The 20,379-nt window shown below is 42.8% G+C and overlaps 2 non-coding genes across 2 annotated transcripts; both read left to right on the forward strand.

Annotated features, from left to right (window-relative positions):
* The first annotated feature begins 6,368 nt into the window (after positions 1-6,368).
* Positions 6,369-6,441, forward strand: trnak-uuu (transfer RNA lysine (anticodon UUU)). The gene has a single exon. It is a non-coding gene; the product is annotated as a tRNA-Lys (tRNA).
* A 9,312-nt stretch (positions 6,442-15,753) lies between these two features.
* On the forward strand, positions 15,754-15,835 carry trnas-aga (transfer RNA serine (anticodon AGA)). Its single transcript has one exon. It is a non-coding gene; the product is annotated as a tRNA-Ser (tRNA).
* Positions 15,836-20,379: the final 4,544 nt, after the last annotated feature.

Below are 20,379 nucleotides of genomic sequence, written 5' to 3' on the forward strand. Positions count from 1 at the left end.
CTGTTGCAGGATGTGCTTGCTGATGGAGAATTGTTGGGTGTAGATTCATTGAAGGAGTTTGGTGCTGGACCTGCTCTACTAGTAAAGAGTCATGAGAGAACTTTTGTTGTGATTTGGTTCCATACAAATAAAAATGACTTGACTTGATTTGGTGCCTCGTGAGGAGAAAATTTGGGGACAAAAGTTGGACAAGAGTGTTTGTGGAGGGGTGATTTTTTTTTTGCAGTGTTGTAAGTCACTGTAACTGCAGCTGAATGATTGAACTTTCTCCAAATATCCTCAAGATGGTATCCAAATGGGGCTGCACGGTGGTGCAGTGGTTAGCACTGTGGCCTCACAACAAGAATATTCCAGGTTCGAGTCCCGGCTCGGGCGCGGGATCTTTCTGTGTGGAGTTTGCATGTTCTACCCGTGCCTGCATGGGTTCTCTCCGGGTACTCCAGCTTCCTCCCACAGTCCAAAGACATGCAATTTGGGGACTAGGCTGATTGGACACTCTAAACCATTCATGAGTGTGAATGGTTGTTCGTCTCTTTATGTTGGCCCTGCGATGGACTGGCGACCTGTCCAGGGTGAACCCCGCCTCTCGCCCGTAGATGCTGGGATAGGCTGTGCGATGACCAGTTTCTTTGCTGATTCTAGGCAGACATAGAAACAAATGATCTCTACACTCTAGGTTGCATTGTGAGCTGAAAGGAATTGAAAGTTGTTTCAAGTATGAAGGGAAAATCAAGTAGACACATTTGAAAATAAATACTGACCGATGGAGATGCCTTTGGGACTCCTACATAAAATAATGATGGGTTCTATCCAAGCACCTGAGCACAAATCTACAAAGACTATTATGTCAGACATTGAGAGGACAAAGATTGATGTCTGAATGTGTTAGGACCGGCTCAGAGGTGCAGCAAAACCTGGTAGCAGCAAACCAGCATTTATTAAAGTAAATAATCAACCATGTGAGGTGTGGAAGTCAGTGTCAGCAGTGGAGGTGAGTGTGTGATGTGATGTCAGTGTGTGCTGCATGTTGTTGGTGGAAAACAAGGAAAAACAAAAGGACAACAACAGCACGCCGGCTGAGCGCAGAAGGGAGACAAATGTCTGGGAAGGCGGGGTTAAACAGGCCTAACTGGGAACACTGGCCCGGTGCTCCCAGTCAGCCTGATGACCAGGCTGCTCCACACCTGCAAAGACACAAACACACCCACCAACAGGACCCTGCACACACAACGCTGCATGGGACCCAGGCCTGGGGCCGTCACCAGTGTTCCCATAGAAACCACCAGCGTAGTCCAGTATTGGGAACATGAACTGTGTCATAATACTTTTCCAGACTTCTTGTGGAAAAAGTCAACAGAAGGACAAAAGTAATTTTAGCCCACCAGATATTTGCTTGGACACTGAGTTCATGTGAAATTTAAATGACAGCTGAGAATCACGCCAGAGGCCTGGATGTTCAAAGTCTTCAACTTTTGCTTTTGTTGTTCCATCAAGAAAGCCAATGAGCAGTTAGTTGTCAACCAAGAATCAGGTCAAACGGAAAACAACATACGATATGAGGTTTTTCTTGTTTCTTGATGGGCAGCCAAAAATATTTTCAGCATTGGATCATTAAAGTCTGTTTCATTTCTGATGTTGTGTTCAAAAATAATTGCTCACCTAAGAGGATTCTCAGAAGTCAGACTTTCTCAGTGATATTCTCTTCTCAGGCTTTCAAATCTTTTAAATTTCCATTTTCCACAAGTGAGTAGAAAGTTGTTACTCTCTTTGAATCCAGGATTTAAATCTAGGGTTCATTTCATGAGGCTTGAACCCTGGATTAAAAGCACATCATTAAATGACTTGTAGTGATATTCTCCTGTTAACATTCCAAATTATTCATTGAGATTTGGACTTTACGGAAAATTTTTTTCCAGATTTTGATGGGCCAGTACAGCAGGAACTGGGGCTCATTCATGTAGTGGTGTAAATTTGAGCCTGGGTTTCTTCCCTTGCCAGATAAATCTGGAAAGCATTTTGTTCAATTCAGAAACGGTTTTGAAGGCAATTTCTCCAGTTGGTCCTGGAACTATAAAGAGATTTTGTGGTAGGACATTTATTTTTACTCTATCAATCCTGTGACTCAGACTCAGAAAGGAAATGGAGTTCCATCTTCTTCTATCATCTTCAAGGAGTTCTGGCCCCAATCCAGGTGGAGGTTTTCCTGTGGTACTGGATACTGTGATACTGTAATGATACTGGTGTTCTGGAGGTGAGTGATTAAAGGTCAGAACCTGTGTTTTAGAATGGAGAATTTATATCCAGCAGAGCTTCCCAGTGTTTCAGAGTTTTATTAATGCAGGTCCTGTGTTAGGGGGCTCACTTCAATATGTTAAAACATCATCAGCGTCCAGCGCCACCTTGTGTTCTTCTCCATTTATGTGGACACCTTTAATATTTGTGGTCTCTCTCAACCACTGTACGAGGGGCTCGATATAAAGAGTTGGAAGCAGCAGGAACTGGGGGGTCATGTCTCATGGTCTCTCTTATTTTGATATCCCATTTGTGTCCTGTTCTTCCTGTTTTAGTTTGATGTCGAACCTCCCCTCTCATTTTCAGGTTACTTCACTTGCCCTTGTCTTCTGTTTGCCTGAGTCTCTCGGTGCATCCGAATAGACGTCAGGACTCTGACAGGGAACGACCTCAGCAGAGACTCCTCTATTTAGAGGAAAGGAGAGCTCAGAGAACACTTTTTTGACATCATTCAACATCCTCAGGGACGATCGTTTACAAAGTTCTATTTAATATAGGACACATAAAATCACACCACATGAAGCAGGCTAATGAATAATAAATCAAATATAAAAATGCTTTATTTTAAGATATAAAATATCTTGTGAATATCTGGAGCTTAATTCCAGCAGCAGACCTCCTCAGGTGATGGAATTTATATTTGACATGTTTACCATTAAATGAGACACATTTGCAGTCCATTGAAATCTACTTGTGTTCATGGTGAGTTGATTTCAAAACATGAGCTGACAGAATCTACGTTTAGGGAGGAACCACCATATCCAGGGGTCTGGACCTTTTTGTAGTCAGAGCCATCAAAGTAGCAGACTAAGCTAGCAGACATTAGCATTGAGAAGAAACTGATACCTGGAGCCTACTTTTGGGTCTGGTCAAGTGATAACAAAATAATATGACATCATTGTCAGACTGACGCCTGCTCAATACTGACCAAACACCGCCCTATTGCATTGTGGGAAATTTAGGCTTGGTTTGTTTCCATCAGTACACGCAAGAAATTTGTCTCATGCTGCCGTGACCTGGAGCCGAACCGGGGTTGCTGCAGCCACAACACAGAGTACTAACCACTATGGGATCACGGTCTCCTCAACACCAGATTGAGCTTCCATGTCTTTGAGATCAAAGAAAGAATTCTAAAATCAAACACAAAACTCTTAGATCAAAGGTTGAAGTTCCCCAAGATTCAATTTTAGCTCAGACCCTCTTCAAGGTGGAACCAGCAGAGGAGCTCAGTAGAGACAACTGGACAGCAGCAGGACAGAACAGAGGCTCTCCACAATGGCAGGAGACAGGAAACAGGTTTGGACCATCTGGGCTCATGTCCACTTTGATGGTTTTTAAAACATTGAAGGAAAATGTAAAAATCAACATTGTGTTTAAATCATGATTTCTAGTTGAGAGTGTTTGCTCATCTGTTCCAGAAGCTTCTTCTAGAGTTGACCCTGAATGAGTGGAGGGACCTTTTTGAACATCAGGACTGGTTTTTGATGGCCTGATGGTGCAGCGGGGTCATCATGGTCCTCCACCATCTGCAGGGGTTCCAGGACTGTTGTGGTGTTTGTGGGAACTGCAGGGAGAAGCCCTCAGACCTGGAGAGGAAGTCCTGGACACCAGCAGACCTCTCAACACCTGCAGCATTTTTTCAGCTCCACCAAACCCAACATTCACTGCCTCCTCATCATCTGGGCATCAAAAGCAGCTCAGACCTGCTGCAGCTCAGCAGACCTCAGCCATTTTTAGGATGTCTCAATGATTCTCCTTCACATGATTTTCATTCAGAAACCATAGAATTGTCAAATACCACAACAGTTTTCATCTTGCTGGTAAACAACACACACACACACAAATAGTTTGTGTTTGTGAGAAGATTAAAAAAATCTATTGTGCTTCGATGAAGATGAAATGTTGAATATCAATCCTCTACTCATGGTCATGGGAGTGTAGTTGTTGTGGCCGAGTGGTTAAGGCGATGGACTAGAAATCCATTGGGGTCTCCCCGCGCAGGTAGGAGTCCTGCCAACAACGTTAAACTGCTGTTCCAGAGGAGACAACATCTGCTCCTACTGTAGGTCCATGTGTCAAAGGTTTTCTTTCAAGGGCTGTAGCAGCTGATGATGAGGGAGAGAGAATTGGTAGCATGTTGTCTTGTCTCAACCATTCTGGTGTTGACCAAAATCTTTGTTGATACTCCAGTGGTGGTGAAGGTGATGGAAATGTTCCAAGTGGGACGGTTCCATGTTCAACCAGTTTCATCTGGAACTGAGGTGGAGCTTAGGGTTAAGTAGGAATTGGTTTGGTTTAGTCCCTTGGTTTGGAATCCATCTTAGTCAGGACATTTTGAGAAAATTCTATCATGTCGTTGTAGTTATTTTGATTTACAACACTGGAAAAAAAAATCACCTCCCTTCCAAAAACCCTCCTCTTCAACTTTGTACCCAAGTTGTCTCCTCATCAGGCACCACAGGATCCAGTAGGTTCAGTTAAAACAAGTCATTAGAGATTTAAAAAATGTCCATCAAACACAAAATAAGGCTTCAAATAGGTTTTCAATTTTATTTCATGTTGACACATTTTGTCCATTTAACATCAGGACTGCTCCTGGATCGTCTCCATGACCTCATCCCAGCACCAGAGTACCGCCCAAGTTCATCAAGGACAGGAAACATGAGCAGGTCTAGGTTCACCTCCATCTTTGGAGGTTGTTGAATTTCCTCTTGAGGACCGTCAGGCTGTTTCCTTACTTTGCTGTGACACAACAGCAGACAGCAACAAGGACTGCTGCAGTGCACTTGGTAATTGGATGCACTGAAGTCATCCATTCATGTCAGTGATGTCACTTGGCAGGACTGTCATTGCCGTCACATTCTAGAAAAGAATCCAGACTCCACACGTGACTCCCATGATAACTGATGGACCTCTGGTTGGAGGCTGGACGATGATGTTTGGTCTGGGGGGGTTAAGATGGTGGGGGCTGTTTCAGTTCTAGTGCTGAAGGCTTTCACCATGACAGTCAGACTCTCATCTGTCCTTCATGTTCCCTCAAATGTGCAGTGTGGACCTCACACACTGAAATTTAGCCTGAAAACTCTTCATGAAAAGCAGGAGACTCAGAGTCTCTGTGGCTCAATCGGTCAGCGCGCTCGGCTGTTAACAGAGAGGCTGGTGGTTCGAGCCCACCCAGGGACGATCAACAAGTTCTACTGGTGCTTAGGACTCTGTTGATCAGCTGTTGAGTTGCTACTTGATGTCAACATTGGTCTGTTTCATCCTGAGTAGTTTGATCATAGCAGAGATGTTGTATCATTGATCTGAATGTGGACAGATTGACCCTCCACAGCAGATGCATGTGACAGACCTCTTGATGAGACATTTTGTGGTAAAGCCAGATTCTCCCAGTCCCACTGACATATTTCAATCACACATGTTCAGAGATGATTTTGTTTTCCTGAATACATTTATTATTTTCTGATCACCTTGTGGATTTTTCATCATTCTCTTCATTACCATACTTTAGGTTGCAGTATGTACACCTTAGTTAGTCTTGGGTTTCATAAATCACACAGCATACAAATAATAGCAGGTTGAAACATATTTATTTAAAAGAATTTAACATGGGTACACACACACACACACACACACACACACACACACACACACACACACACAGCCTGTCTTTGGTATAAAATGGTCTGTCACATTCTCTCACATTGCACAACAACAAAACAAACAAAGATGGCCATGTCCAGTGTGGTCCTGGATATGACGACTGGACTGCAGGGTCCCAGTATCACTGTGACAATTCTTTTACCAGCTATGACCTTGGACAAGAACTTCTCAGGAGGAAACTTATCATGGTGGCACAGTGAAGAAAACTAGACCTGAGCTGCCTGCTGAAATGTTGCAGGTGAAGGACAGAGCTCCACCTCTTTGAGAGACACCACCACTGTTGGCTCATGTTGTCAAAAAAATAAAGTGTCAGTTTTTGACACACGCATCGAAACACACATCCATACAAGTCAAGAAAGCATCAGTTTGACCTTCACAGGTGTTTCTTTTCCTGTCTAAATGCTGTAGAACGAGCCTGAGTAGCTCAGACGGTAGAGCATCAGACTTTTAATCTGAGGGTCCAGGGTTCAAGTCCCTGTTCAGGTGCTGTGGATGTTCCAGTGTTTGACAACATGGTACTGGATGAAGTTCAGTGTTGAACAAACTGTCATCATCAGAAGTAGAAGTGTTCTTGTCTTGAGACTGTCACCAGAAAACTGACCAATAATAATTTAATGTGGCATGCAATTAACAAAAGACCACAAATAACACTGGTCAAGTTAATTTTATTTATTTTGCACCAAATCACAACAAAAGTTATCTCATGACACTTTACAGGTAGAGCAGGTCCAGTACCAAACTCCTTCAGTGAATCTACACCCAACAATTCTCCATCAGCAAGCACATCCTGCAACAGTGGTGACAAAACCTTGAAACAGGCAGAAACATCATGCATCAAGGTGATACCTTCCAGGGTACCGATCTCATGAGATAAACTTGTAAAGTGTCATGAGATAACTTCTGTTGTGATTTGGCATTTATAAATAAAATTGACTTGACTTGACTTGGAAGTTAGAATTAAATTTAAAGTAGAACAATCTTCCCTCTTCAATCCTGTCACTCAGTGATGTAAACTGTTTCAAACAAATTCTACTGTTCAACAGTTCAAGTGTTTCTAATGAAGCTGAATGTGCTCTGTTCTACTTTCCTCAATTGTGTTTCTTTCATGTCTTGAGATCAAAGACAGAATTCTAGTTACTGTCAAAGCCCTGATGACATCATCAGGAATTCTCACTTTGATCTGGAGAATCTTGCTTTAATCTGAATTTGATCTGACGAATGTCTCAGTTTAGTCTCAGTTTGATCTGATCCCCATTCTAATTCTTCCTTTCCCTCTTTAGGAGTCAATGAGAATAGTAGTGTATATAATAATGTATATACAACCTTGTAGTATCTTTCCAAAGCTTTTAGTATTTCATCTTGTTTCTACTTGTAGTTTTAGTGTCTGAATCTTTTCTTTTTATATCCTGCTGTCTGCTCTTTGCTTTTGGAGCTTCCTTCAACAACTACCAAGCCTCCTGGGTACTGTAGGAAACATGGTCAAGTTCTTCTTACTTTTGCAGTCACGTCCTGCTCACATTGGTCTGTCTTCATTTTGACTCCTCCCACTGCCACAATGACCAGCCTTTATACACTTGGTGACTGGGGCCCTGGTTGCTGCAGGCCTCAACACCAGCCTGTGGTTGTGAGCAGGGCAGAACAGAACTGACAGTATCTCACATGCAGGACCTGGGTCAGCACGTGGTGCCAGCTGGGGCACCGCTTTAACCTGGACCCCCTGGAAGATCTTCTCCAGGAACTCGCCTTTTTGGTTCCATCAAGGCCTGTGAGGATGGTGAAGAGTGATCCAGATCAACTTCATGGCTGCTAACAGCCTCAGACACTTGATTTCCATCAATCTGGAGCCAAGAAGGCCCTCACCTGTGGTTCTCCTCCAGGAGGGTCCAGGTTCTGCCATTGTGGCTCCTTGTGCCACTGCCAGAGAGCCTCAGCTGCACACTGCAACATTTCAACAGGAGATTTACATTCCTTCAAATGTCCTGACATCTTATTCCAATGGTTCTGTTCCATATTTATATTTTAAAATCAATCACACAATGAAAGCTGCCACAGCTGGTTTAAGAGAGAGAACACGCTAAGAGATTTGAAACCAGTCAAATATGCTTTTCTGTGTGCAAACTAGTGAGGGGCATGGAAGGATATTTTACCACCAATACAGAACCCAAACTTTAGTCATGTGATGAGATGGCGACTCTGATTATGAAGTTTATGGACAAAATGTGAATTAAAGAAAATACATTAAAAAAACAACAATTCTTCAGTAGACTTTGATCCAACATTTGTAGTTAGATTTTGGTGGCTGCTCTCACAGCAAATTTAGGATTCGGGAATAAACTCTCTGTGAGTTAAAATCAACTCAATCTGAGTGTACATGTGAGACCAGCGAATAAACTCTTGGGCTGTGTTAAAGTAACTCTTTTCTGAGAGTTGATCTTTTAACTCCTATCAGGAGTTAAAACTGAACATGTACAGGTGTTAAAAAACAACTCCCATTCAGAGTACAATTAACTCTTATATTTAGTTTCATTTATGTTAACTCTTTTTCAGTGTTAACAGTCAACTATTAATATGTGTTGTATTTTACACTCATGGAGTTAATATTTCAAGACACTAAAATGTTTTTTTTAGGTAAAATAAATATGAAATACACCAAATAAATTACTTTAATGCCTCTCTTTATTTAAAACATTGAGACATTAGGTCAGCAACACTTTGCTGCATGAATACATACTTGTGTACCAAGTTATATTTTGGTAAAATCATTTATCTAACAATGAGCTTTGTTCAACAACATCGTTCTTCAAGTAGAAAATAAGGTAAAACCTCAAATCAAAAGACACTTATAATGGCAGCTTAACAGTTGCAAAACGGTGTTATAAAATGTAAGTCAAATAAAAAACAAAATGTTATACAAAAACATATTTCAATTTTTCAACAAATAATCTCAACTAGATTTCTACAAATTCTTTGGAGAAAATCCATCCAGTGCAAACTTTGTCAAAAACCTTGACATATTGACACATTTAACAAATGTGACTTCCTTGTAATGCAGGATTGCAGACATAATGTAAACAGTTCAACTCATCATTAAGCTCAACACGTGTACATACAAGTCAAGATCAATTCCACTCAGTTTCCTTTATCAAACATTTTGACACTTCAAATAATACAACTCTCTGACACAACATAAAAACATGAATCACACCCACAGGACATTTGGCCATCAAAAGCTTTGAAGTGTCTTCAGGCCCTTCTTTCCAGAACCAGAATCTTATTTGGGTTGATTTCATTTACTTGGAAAGCAAGAAAATGGTCATGGAAACAAGTTTCATGTTCCATCAGAACAAAAAACACTTCACCTTTATGCAAGATAATAGTGGTTATTTTGCTGAACAAAGGCGTGTTTTCATCAGTGCCTATGCAAACAAAAAGGCCAACATGATATTCAACTCCATCACACTTTACCCAGTTTGTCAGGTTGACAATGGACTGTGGGTCAGTGTGAAGGTATGCAGATACATCTTGATGTTTCAAGTAAACACATTTTGATTGGACCAGACTTGACTGCTTTTAAGGCCAAGCATTCCCAATGATAGGCTACAGCAAACTGATGTTTTCTTGCAAGTGAGACAGTCAAATTCTTGAAGTTCTTATCACAGTCCTTGAAAAATGTATGTTTAGCTTTGAATCTCATTGTCCAGATATGAATAAGTGGTCCTATTTTTCGGAAGCACCGAGGATAGCGGACCATGAAGTGGTGTTTTGGGATCAAGGTTTTTGATGAGTAAAGTTCTTTGAAGAGTTGGTGATGTTCGATAATAAGATGCTTTAGATACACAGTCATCCCTTCAGTGATCGAGTATGAAAACACAACGTCAATAATGTTCAGCAACAAAAGCATCAAATGCCAGTGCAAATCATCCTCTGGTACCAGGTCACCAAATATTAAGGGTATGTTTGTGATCAAACACAGAGTTTGGGATGTGTTTAACCCGAGTCCATGTCCCACACAGTCAAGCTTAACATTGGTTGGCTTGTTTTTCTTTTCCAAATAGCCATACTTGAAAGCATAGATCCTCTTCAACAGGCTTTCTTTAGTGATGAAATGTTTCATCAGGTATTCAGAAAGTAACCTGGCCTCATATTGACCAACCCCCTCCAAAATGTCATGCATGATGTCAACAGCATAATTTTCTGAAATACTGCAAAGTGTTCAGAATGCTGTTCCGCTTAATGCCAAATAAGGAGGTTATTGTTGGATCATTTTCCAGAGCAGTAAAATGTTGGTCATTCAAAACTGCAGATCTTAAAGTCAAACACGGGTCATCTTCTGAGAAAACTGACTTTTGACAAATCCACAGAAATGATTTGCACTAAATGACTCCATGAATCCAAGAATGCTGTGCATACCCACGTTATCACCAGTCATTTGTGCAAGAGTGCCACGAACACAGACTTCAGAAAATGGAACAGCAACTCCAGCTGTTTCTAATATTTTCAGGTCTCTTACTAAGGGTTTCAATATTTCATCAATACCATATTTCTTAGCATCTTGTGCATGGAACAATGATACCAGATGAATGTTCATCAAGGCTGAATTCACCCTGGGTGGAAGATTCCTTAAAATGAAGTAAAGACAGACAACTTTATGGATACCTTTTTTTGAACCTGGCGGATTTGCGCACTCCAATTCATCAAAGTACAACTGGAGAGCAAACTTTTCACTTGAAAACAGAGGATGATTTGTGAAGTAGCTTCCATCACACAAGTCCTCATATTTGTCACAGCTAGTAGATTTTTGCATCAATTCACAAATACTTTCATTTGTGAAAATGAACTGCAGTGTTTTAACTATTGAATACAGATCAATTTGTCAATGATTGGAACTTGCTCCTAGTTTCCAGTTTTGGTGTTTCGTCTGGTATCAAATCTTACACCTAGGCGCTTTTCAACTGCTTGCATGATATCCCATTTTTCTGTGAAATATTTTTCCAACTTGCTATTTGAATTTAAATGGCTGAGAGGATTGTCTGTGTGTTTAAACAACTCTTCAATGGCCGATCTGGCGGGATTGGTGGCTGGTATTAAGTTCAGCACTTGTTCCTGTATATTAGTTTGCAAGTCTCCAACAAATTCCGCCAAGTTCTCAATGGTAGAAAGTACGACAGTATTTGGTACACCACTTCCTAAAAGTTTGGCAATAATTGATGCACACATGTCCTTGCTGCTTAGTGGCACTGGAGAGCCTTCTTCAATATTTTGGTGTTGTGATGAAGCAGAGGGGGTTTCATCATTGAAGCACTTCAAATTATCGTGCTCTTCAGTGTCATGGCTGACAGGGGTCTGATCTGTCAGACATGGACTGTCAAATGGTGCATGTATCTTAATGAGGTGCCTTCTAAATCCAGAATAACTTGAGAACTGCAAGCAGCATCCTATTTGACCACATTTTCATCTTAAATTTTTCCCTGGATACATTCCATGAATTAGTTTGAGGTGCCTGAACAAGAGCAGAGCTGGACCAAAGGATGACGCACAGAGGAAACATCTCAGCATTTTAGCGACTGCTTGTTCAACAACTTTGCTCTTAACTCTTTGACTCTTGGAGTTTCTTCTGTTGTGTCAATGTCAATGTTGTACAGTGTAGTCTGCAAAAATGTGTACAGGCTGGAGAGAGCATCATCATATTTCAGACTGAAAACAAAATGAGACTTGAACGGCTCATCAAATGCACCCAAAGATGTACTTGACTGACATGGAAGAAGCTTTCCATCCAAGACTATGTAGAAGCTGAAAACCTGTGCTCGTGAGGTTCCTCTGGCCAAAAGATATGGCTGGGGGTTTCGCTCTGTGGTAAGGTGGCCCTCCAAGCTCTGGCACGCCTGAAACACAATGAGAAGCACTGTCACATAAGCAGTTAACTAGAAAAAAATGTTACAAAATACTGGAAAAGATCACGTGGCTTTTACAAACCTTCTGAAATAGAACTAAATGATCTGCAGCCTCTGCAACACTGATCTTTTTTGGCCGCTTACGTCCAGCTGGTTGAGGTGTAAGCAGATGCAGCAAGACAAGAAGGGAGGCCATGTCACTGTCCCACTCTGCAGACAAAAATCAACATATATTTTACCTAAGAATATCTTTCTCTACATTTTAAAAGAAAAACAGGCGGCAGTAATAATCAGATATACTCCCATTTGCTTAAAAATGTATGCTAACTTATGATATCGCAAACAAACCCTTAACAACATACGACCTGGCTCATCATCAGCAGTGTCAGACTCTTCATTTAGGGCAGAGTTGAGGTGTTTTTTCAGAAGAGGTGTCTGTCTCAGGCTCCTGGCCTCTCGGATGATCTTGTCTTTAAAGCAGGTGGTCCACTTTTCCAGGAACCTGGATGAAATCTCTCATCCAAACATCAGCAAGAAATCCTGCAAAATCTAATGTAAAGCGGAGGGAACTACCATTACAATCATATCAATTGAATAAAATTTATTTTAAGAAATATTATTCAAATCGTATTTGTTTCCTACCAGTCCTTTAGTGTCCAAGAAACGAGGGAACATTTGGAGAATGTCTGCTGACTGCTGTGGATCATGGATCATCTGTTGGCGATAGAGGAATGTTTCTCTCATCTTCTGGAAGACTAAGTCACAGTCAGTTGTGTGGTGAAGATGAGACATTGCTTCCGTGCAGCCATCTCCTGATTGCTGGTCATCAATGGGACCAACTGTCCTTGACGATGTGGGACCTCCTTTACGCATCACTTTGTTGTGGGAAGTTGATGCAGTTTTCGACTGACGTTGAACTGTCTTCACCCTCCACTCAAGAAAACCTGTGTTGCTCTGGATGTCATAGAAATGTTCCTGGAAATAATAATATCTGTGGTTAGAGTTCTGACATTTTAAAGTTTCAAAGGAAAGCAAATGGTAAAATTCTGAAAAAGATCAGGATTTCACACTGTATTTACAATGCAAACTCACATATCCCTTTTTTGAGTATGGATCCTTCAAAGATGGGAAGAGTGACACAATTCCAAGAGCATGAAACTCCTTGGTTGTTTTGGCTACTGCTCTCCTAAAATACATAAATATTGTTTGTGAAAAGATTCTTTCCTTCACTGAAAAAAAGAACATTTAGGTACCAGCATCAAGCTTCTTACCCTTCCTTTTCACGCATGTGAGCCACAATGATGTTCACCATTAATGGGCGAGTTGAATCTTTCAAACTCCCCGTGTCTTCATACTCCTTAATCACGGTCATCCCTGCTGGCTTTGAGCTCGGAATCTGCTCCACCACCTAATTGGAATAGCTTTTTAAAAAGATCATAAGAATTAGTGACCAAAAGTACTGATCATTTCTTCAGGAAACATCAATCTGTCACAAAAAAATATCATTTAGGATGAGGCTTTCAAGATCTGTAGCCCCTGAGTTTAATCTGCATCCTAAGTTACGCTAACCAACTAGCAAACTGTCAAGTATGTAAATCACTACACTTACACTTCTTGCACGGGTGCTGTCCATATCAGGGTGAGCAATTTGATATCCAGCATCACTTGTGTCGCTTCTTGGGCTGCTTAAGCTTGTGATGGACAGTGTATCTGTTAGACTGGAGGAGGAGGATCCTTCACCTGGCTGCAGAAGTGCCAAATCTGAGGATAAAAACCCATCAGTGTATAAGGCATAAACCTGATCACAAAAATCAACATTACTACTTGCTATCAACAGAGAATAGTTACTTAGTATTTCATTCTGTACGTGATAACATTCCCTACCACATGGTTTGAGTGTTATATACTCGGCCAGGTCTGCACTGTCAGTGTTGTCCTTGAAAAGGTCTGGTGGTTGGAGGTCTGAAAAGCAGACATTTGGTTGTGCTTTTTTTAAATATCCAATTATTTTGATTAAAAAAATTAAACACTGACACATTTCTTTCAAAGGGAACATTTTTCTCAAGAATATCATCACTTCATAATGATAAAACAGAAACTGACACCACTTTACCATCATCAGTGCAGATGACGAAGCAGACATCTTTAACTGTCGCAAGCTCCAGAGAGACGTCCTCATCCACCTCTATTCCCTGGTCATCTGTGGTTTTCAGCATTGTCTCTTCTGGTATGAGAAATTTCTGATGAACTGAAGCATGACAAGCAACACTCCATTAACACATTGTCATTAAAGCCCCATGAATTACTCAATTCAAAATGAACCTAACTTACCCAAACTTTCATCAGTTTAACACATTTCCTTGTCCCTTTGTATTTCACCTTTATCAACATCTTGAGCACTTAAGGGAAAAAGGAGTTTTAATATAGACATTAATAGCAAAGAAAGGATTGTAACTGTAACAGTCTGTCTGTGTTGGGGCTGTTACGGTATATAATGCATTATTTTAATCATTTGCCATTTAAAAACATTTGCCAGTAGAAAAAAAGATACTGGCAGACTGAAGAACAGCAACATTTTGTGTAAAAAGTCTGCTTTTGCTCAGCATAGCCAATTTCCAGAGCTAGTAATCCAATGTCTGCACACAACAGCACTCTAAACCATGAACTCTTATCACTGGTGTTCTCCATTAGCTTAGTCTGCATTTAATCACATTATTTAGCACGACTAGCCGACCGTGTTTTCACCATTTGATTCACAATTACAGTACGTCACGGTCGCGTTGCTTGTCAAAGCTTTTCGTGGTAAATGTGAAGCGTTAATGTTACCTGTCAGGTTCCTCTCGTGAAGGCCCCGGTGTCCTGTCACGCAGCCTTCGAGCCGCGGCGTGTCCAGTCCGATGTTGTGACAGAAGTTCGTCTAAAAACGACACGCGCAGGAAATAAAAAATAAACAACCGAACGTGAAGCGAGCAAAACTACTTTTTAACGACACCAGACGGAATGACAAGAGCCAGTGTTCATTTAATACGTGAAATATGAGCACGACTGGAAGAAGCTCGCTTACCCAGTTGCCTCACTGATGACGTTCTGCAAGAGTTGGAAAATTGAAGTTCTTCCTTCCAAGTCACTTAGTCCTGGCCAGTATTCAGTTTGATAGTACATAAATCGAAACATATCAACATTAAGAACGGTTTAAGAGGTACAATTGCTCACGTACCTGTCTCTGTATAAGTAGGAGCGAGAGAAACGTTGAATGAACGCTGGGGTGGAGGTGATTCACTGCCCTGAACACCCAGTGAATGTACGACTTTTCCCACACTGCTTAAGAGTATCAGTTAACACGAGCTGGAGTCTCAATGTGGGAATAAACTCCAAAATTTTTACTCCTTCACTGCTTTGTGTCAAACTCCAGATTTTTTCACTCAGAAATTTGCTGTGCATGCAGCCCCCTTGAAACATTACTATTTATGTCTTTAATGCACCAAAACCTTTATTTTTCTGGGGTTTTGAGTGGTTCTGGGTCATGAATCAAAATTTAAATTGGACAAAAATGTCATGCAGGGTCACTGGGGCCGCACGTTTCATGTTCTCAACAGATTAAAACTATAGAGTGTGTGACATGTGGTGTGTTTGTCAGGAGCTTTCAAGACCAAAGTTGTTGACACACAAAAGAAAGAAACATGTCAAAGATTGTTCATTCTTATGATAAACTGAAAATTGGTTGCAGAGTGACGACAAAAATGGAGAAATCCTCCTCTTCATTACTCAGTCAAAACCACGGACACACACACACACACACACACACACACAAATAGTTTGTGTTTATGAGAAGATAAAAAAATCGACTGTGCTTCAATGAAGATTAATTGTTGAATATCAATCCTCTACAAATGTGCATGGGAGTGTAGTTGTTGTGGCCGAGTGGTTAAGACGATGGACTAGAAATCCATTGGGGTCTCCCCGCGCAGGTTCGAGTCCTGCCAACAATGTTAAACTGCTGTTCCAGAGGAGAAAACATCTGCTCCTACTGTAGGTCCATGTGTCAAAGGTTTTCTTTCAAGGGCTGTAGCAGCTGATGATGAGGGAGAGAGAGAGGATTGGTAGCATGTTGTCTTGTCTCAACCATTCTGGTGTTGACCAAAATCTTTGTCGATACTCCAGTGGTGGTGAAGGTGATGGAAATGTTCCAAGTGGGACGGTTCCATGTTCAACCAGTTTCATCTGGAACTGAGGTGGAGCTTAGGGTTAAGTAGGAATTGGTTTGGTTTAGTCCCTGGGAATGTCAGTTGGTGTGTGTGTGTGTGTGTGTGTGTGTGTGTGTGTGTGTGTGTTTACATGCAGACTTTCCCTTGTGACAGCTGATTTGGTTTGGAATCCATCTTAGTCAGGACATTTTAAGAAATTCTATCATGTAGTTGGAGTTATTTTGATTTACAACACTGGAAAAAAATCATCTCCCCTCCAAAAACCCTCCTCTTCAACTTTGTACCCAAGTTGTCTCCTCATCAGGCACCACAGGATCCAGTAGGTTCAGTTAAAACAAGTCATTAGAGATTTAAAAAACATTTTTTCCATTTGACATCAGGACTGCTCCCAGATCATCTCAATGACCTCACCGCACCAGAGTACCGCCCAAATTCATCAAGGACAGTAAACATGAGCAGGTCTAGATTCACCTCCATCTTTGGAGGTTGTTGAATTTCCTCCTGAGGACCGTCAGGCTGTTTCCTTACTTTGCTGTGACACAACAGCAGACAGCAACAAGGACTGCTGTAGTCCACTTGGTAAAATCACCATCTGTAGACTGGACCAATATGCTGATGTGATCCTTTGATTAGTTTAGGATCAGTCAGAGATCAAAGACTGAAGCAGGAGATCAATGCACAGAATTCAGAGATCAAAGACTCCTGGAGCGTTGCCTTCTCTTGTCTTTGGTCCTGGATGTTACTGAATGTTTTACACATTTCTTTTTAAGAAAAAACTTGCATGACATTTCAAGGAGTTTTTCCTGCCAATACAGGACAACACCCACTCACAAACCAGTGCTGGACAAGTTCCTTCAAAGCTGTAATGCCTTATTTCTTTTTTTTTTTGTCTCTTTTTTTTTTTTACCTGTCCTGTTCAGTAGCTGAGGCAAGCAGCATCAGTGTTCCTGGTGCCTTGTTGTACTGAAGCAGTTTTACTCTGCATAGGAGGAATTTGATAAATTGCTCCTATTGCCATTTATGTTTAATTTTATTAGGAATGGTGTTGGTTCATTGATGAAGCTACCGGACTGATGCTCAGGAGTGGACAGGAAGAGAGAACAGGGACAGGACAGCGAAGACAAGGGGGAGGGGGGAGACAAAAACAACAACAGCAATAGCAGAAAACAACAACAACAACAAAAACACACAAAAACACACAAAAACCAAATAAACAAACAAAGAAAAAGTAACAACAACAAAAGAAAAAGAAAGAAAAAAAACAATGGTTGCAGAATTTCCGGTGCAAGCTTACCATCTGGTTTAATATAATTTTAAGATAAATGTCTGAGTGTGTGATTATGGGTAAGTTGTGCGCTCCATGCGTGTATGTGTGTATACGCGTGTGTACGTGTATGTATGTGTGCTACGGTTTTTCTTGGATGGTGTGCGTAGCTGGCTGTAGCTGATGTGGGGGGCCAGGACATCGCACCCCCAGTCAAGGATGGCAGGTAGGTCAGGACCAGGTCACCAGAGCACCCCGAAACTCCCAGGACACGGGGAGCCCCCCCCCCCCCCCCCCCAGGAAACAGCCACAGGCCCAACCCATGGGGTCCGCCAGTGGCGAGGCCGACACCCACCCACACCCCACACCCAGGCGGGGCAGCTACAGCCCACCACAACGACCAGGCCCACCGCCCCCGAACAGAGCTATCCCCCCCCAACCCTCGATCCCCATCCCCTCTACTCATCCCCTGTTCTCCCCCTCCCCCCAGAGCAGGAGGGCTTCAGGCTATAGGGCACCACCAGCCAGCCAGCCGGGACCCCCCACTCCCTGGAGAGGCCCAGCCCACCCGCCAGGGTGAGCCGAAGGCACGCACGCCCAGGACCGCCACCCCCAGACAAAACAATCATACTCTCATCTTCTTCCATACAGGGGCTGAGTACTCCATAGATGCTGATACAGTCCAGGGCACCTCAAACTTAGTGAAACCGCCAGCGAGCGATCCACCGCACAACAGCAGGGCCTGTGACCAACCCCAGCCCAACCATCACGCCGGGAAGAGGACCACCCCCCCCCCCAAAGAGCCCCGGCCAGGCCCCCAGGCCTGCAATGGTGCAGTTAGCAAAGGAGGCAGCACTGGACCCACTCCCTGCCCCAGCTGCCCCCCCATCCCAACATGGTGCAGGGTGCGTGTTGTGCATGGGAATGTAGATGTGATGATGTGGATGACTAGAATGTAGTTAAAATTGGCGGAGGCACCCAGGGCATGGGAGCCCCGCCGGTTGCAGACGGCAGAGTTTCCCAGTACATCCTCATGCACTCCCCCAAGCCCTAAATGTCTACGATGTGATTAAAATTGGGGGGTCCAGCCCCTCAAGGCCTAGTGATACATAAGATGTGATGTGATGGAACAGAGAGGCAATGAGAGGAGCTGAGGAATGGGCCAGACCTGCAGGGGGCCAAATTCCAGACTGGCCTCGCTGACCACCCCGTCACCCCTGCAACCAGCCGACAGGGAGTCTAGCCTCCCTGGTTCAAGGGTCAGATTGGAGCACCAAGGGGCACTGTCCGGAGATCCGGGCAGAAGGCCCACCACGGTGCAGTGCGAGGGCAGGGAGGGCCCAGGCCCCCAGTGCACAGCAGAACCCCCAGCCAGCAGCCCTTGGTCAGGGCCCCCAGTTCGATCAGCATCAAGGAGGTCAGCCCCCATCCCTCAGACGTCCCCCAGCATCCTCCCTTTGTCCGGAGTGGCGGCAGTCCAGGACACCGCGCCAGGGCCCAGCCCCCACGAGAATGGGCCGAGGTTAGCAAACCCCTCCCAAATGTGGGTGTGACCCTCCTCCCATCGTCTCCCAGCCCCCACCGCAGGACCCCACCGGGGGACCAGCGCGAATCCTCGGCATCAGAGCCCAGGCCCCCCCCCCCCCCCCCCCCTGCAGGGTCCCAATGTCACTGGTGAAAATTCTTTTACCAGCCATGACCTTGGACAACGACTTCTCAGGAGGAAACTTTTCATGGTGGCACAGTGAAGAAAACTAGACCTGAGCTGCCAGCTGAAATCTTGCAGGTGAAGGACAGAGCTCCACCTCTTTGACAGACACCACCACTGTTGGCTCATGTTGTCCAAAAAAAAGTGTGTCAGTTTTTGACACACACGCATCTAAACACACACACATACACATGCATGTTCTTACACACAGAGACTTTTCCTCTGTTTTTGTTTTTTACTGGTTTTAGAACCAGTAGTTGGTTTCTGTTGGTTTGATTTGCTTGACTGGTTGTTGTTTGTTTGAACTTGCAAATCCATATTTTGGGTTCTGGCTTGTTCTGCTTTTCATTTTGTGTTTGTATTAAAGTTCTGTTGCTGAAAAAGAGACTTTTTTTCCTTTTTGTTGAAGTCAATATATGAGGGTCTAAATTGACCCATAACACCATGGATGTTACAATAGTTAATAATATTGAAATGAAACAATAAATAAAACCAATCCATGTCAGAGATGTGTTCTAACACCCCTCAGTAATGGTCAGGAAACACAACAACCTTTTGTTTATTTCTATGATTTTCTTGAGGTTCATTTGATCATTTTTGAACTGAAATCGAGGGTTTACTGACTAAAAAAAGGTCCAGGGGCCCACATCAAAATATTCCAATCAATATTTCCATGGATAAGGAAGCCTAACAAGGTAACCAAGAGATGGGAAACAACTTGGATGATAGAAAATAGTTTTTAGTTTATTTTACAGCTGATTGAAGACGTGGGTCAAAACTGACCTGTGAACATCAGAGATGGGAACAGAAATCTAACACAAGAGGAAGGTTGAAGCTATGAAAAAGGAGTTTGATAAAAATCTTGAACTGACAGTAGAAATATCCTTTTGTATGTTTACCTTTGTAGACAGAAGTCACTTTAGCTTGGCAGTGAAAAGAATCTCTGCTAGCTTGACAAATAAGTGCACAAACTGGGTTCAAGCTGGACTTTGGACACTGGTATCTGCAACAACTCCCATCAACTCCTAATCTAGCATCTCTGCTGTGCTCAAACTATTTTACAGAACATTTGACAGACCTGTGGAGCAGTGAGGACAGACATGAGTTGATCCACATGATCCACTGAAGCGCCATTTTACCCTGCCACTGAGGTCACCAACATGAGCTGGAGTTGGGAATCTTGAACTGAACCTGGTATCACAGCGACACCTACTGCTGCAAAATGGAACAGCAACATTGAACCCAAGTACAGGATTGGAGGGAGACTGATGGTCGCTGTTTGGGTTTTTGAAAAACAAGGAGGGCGTTGGTTCAAGCTGGATTCTCAGAGACTGTTTCCCCAACCTCTACATTGGC

The sequence above is a fragment of the Aulostomus chinensis genome, chromosome 4 (assembly GCF_037954235.1).
Source record: "Aulostomus chinensis isolate RoL2024-O1b breed Wild chromosome 4, RoL_Achi_v1.0, whole genome shotgun sequence".
NCBI classification, from domain to species: Eukaryota; Metazoa; Chordata; class Actinopteri; order Syngnathiformes; family Aulostomidae; genus Aulostomus; species Aulostomus chinensis.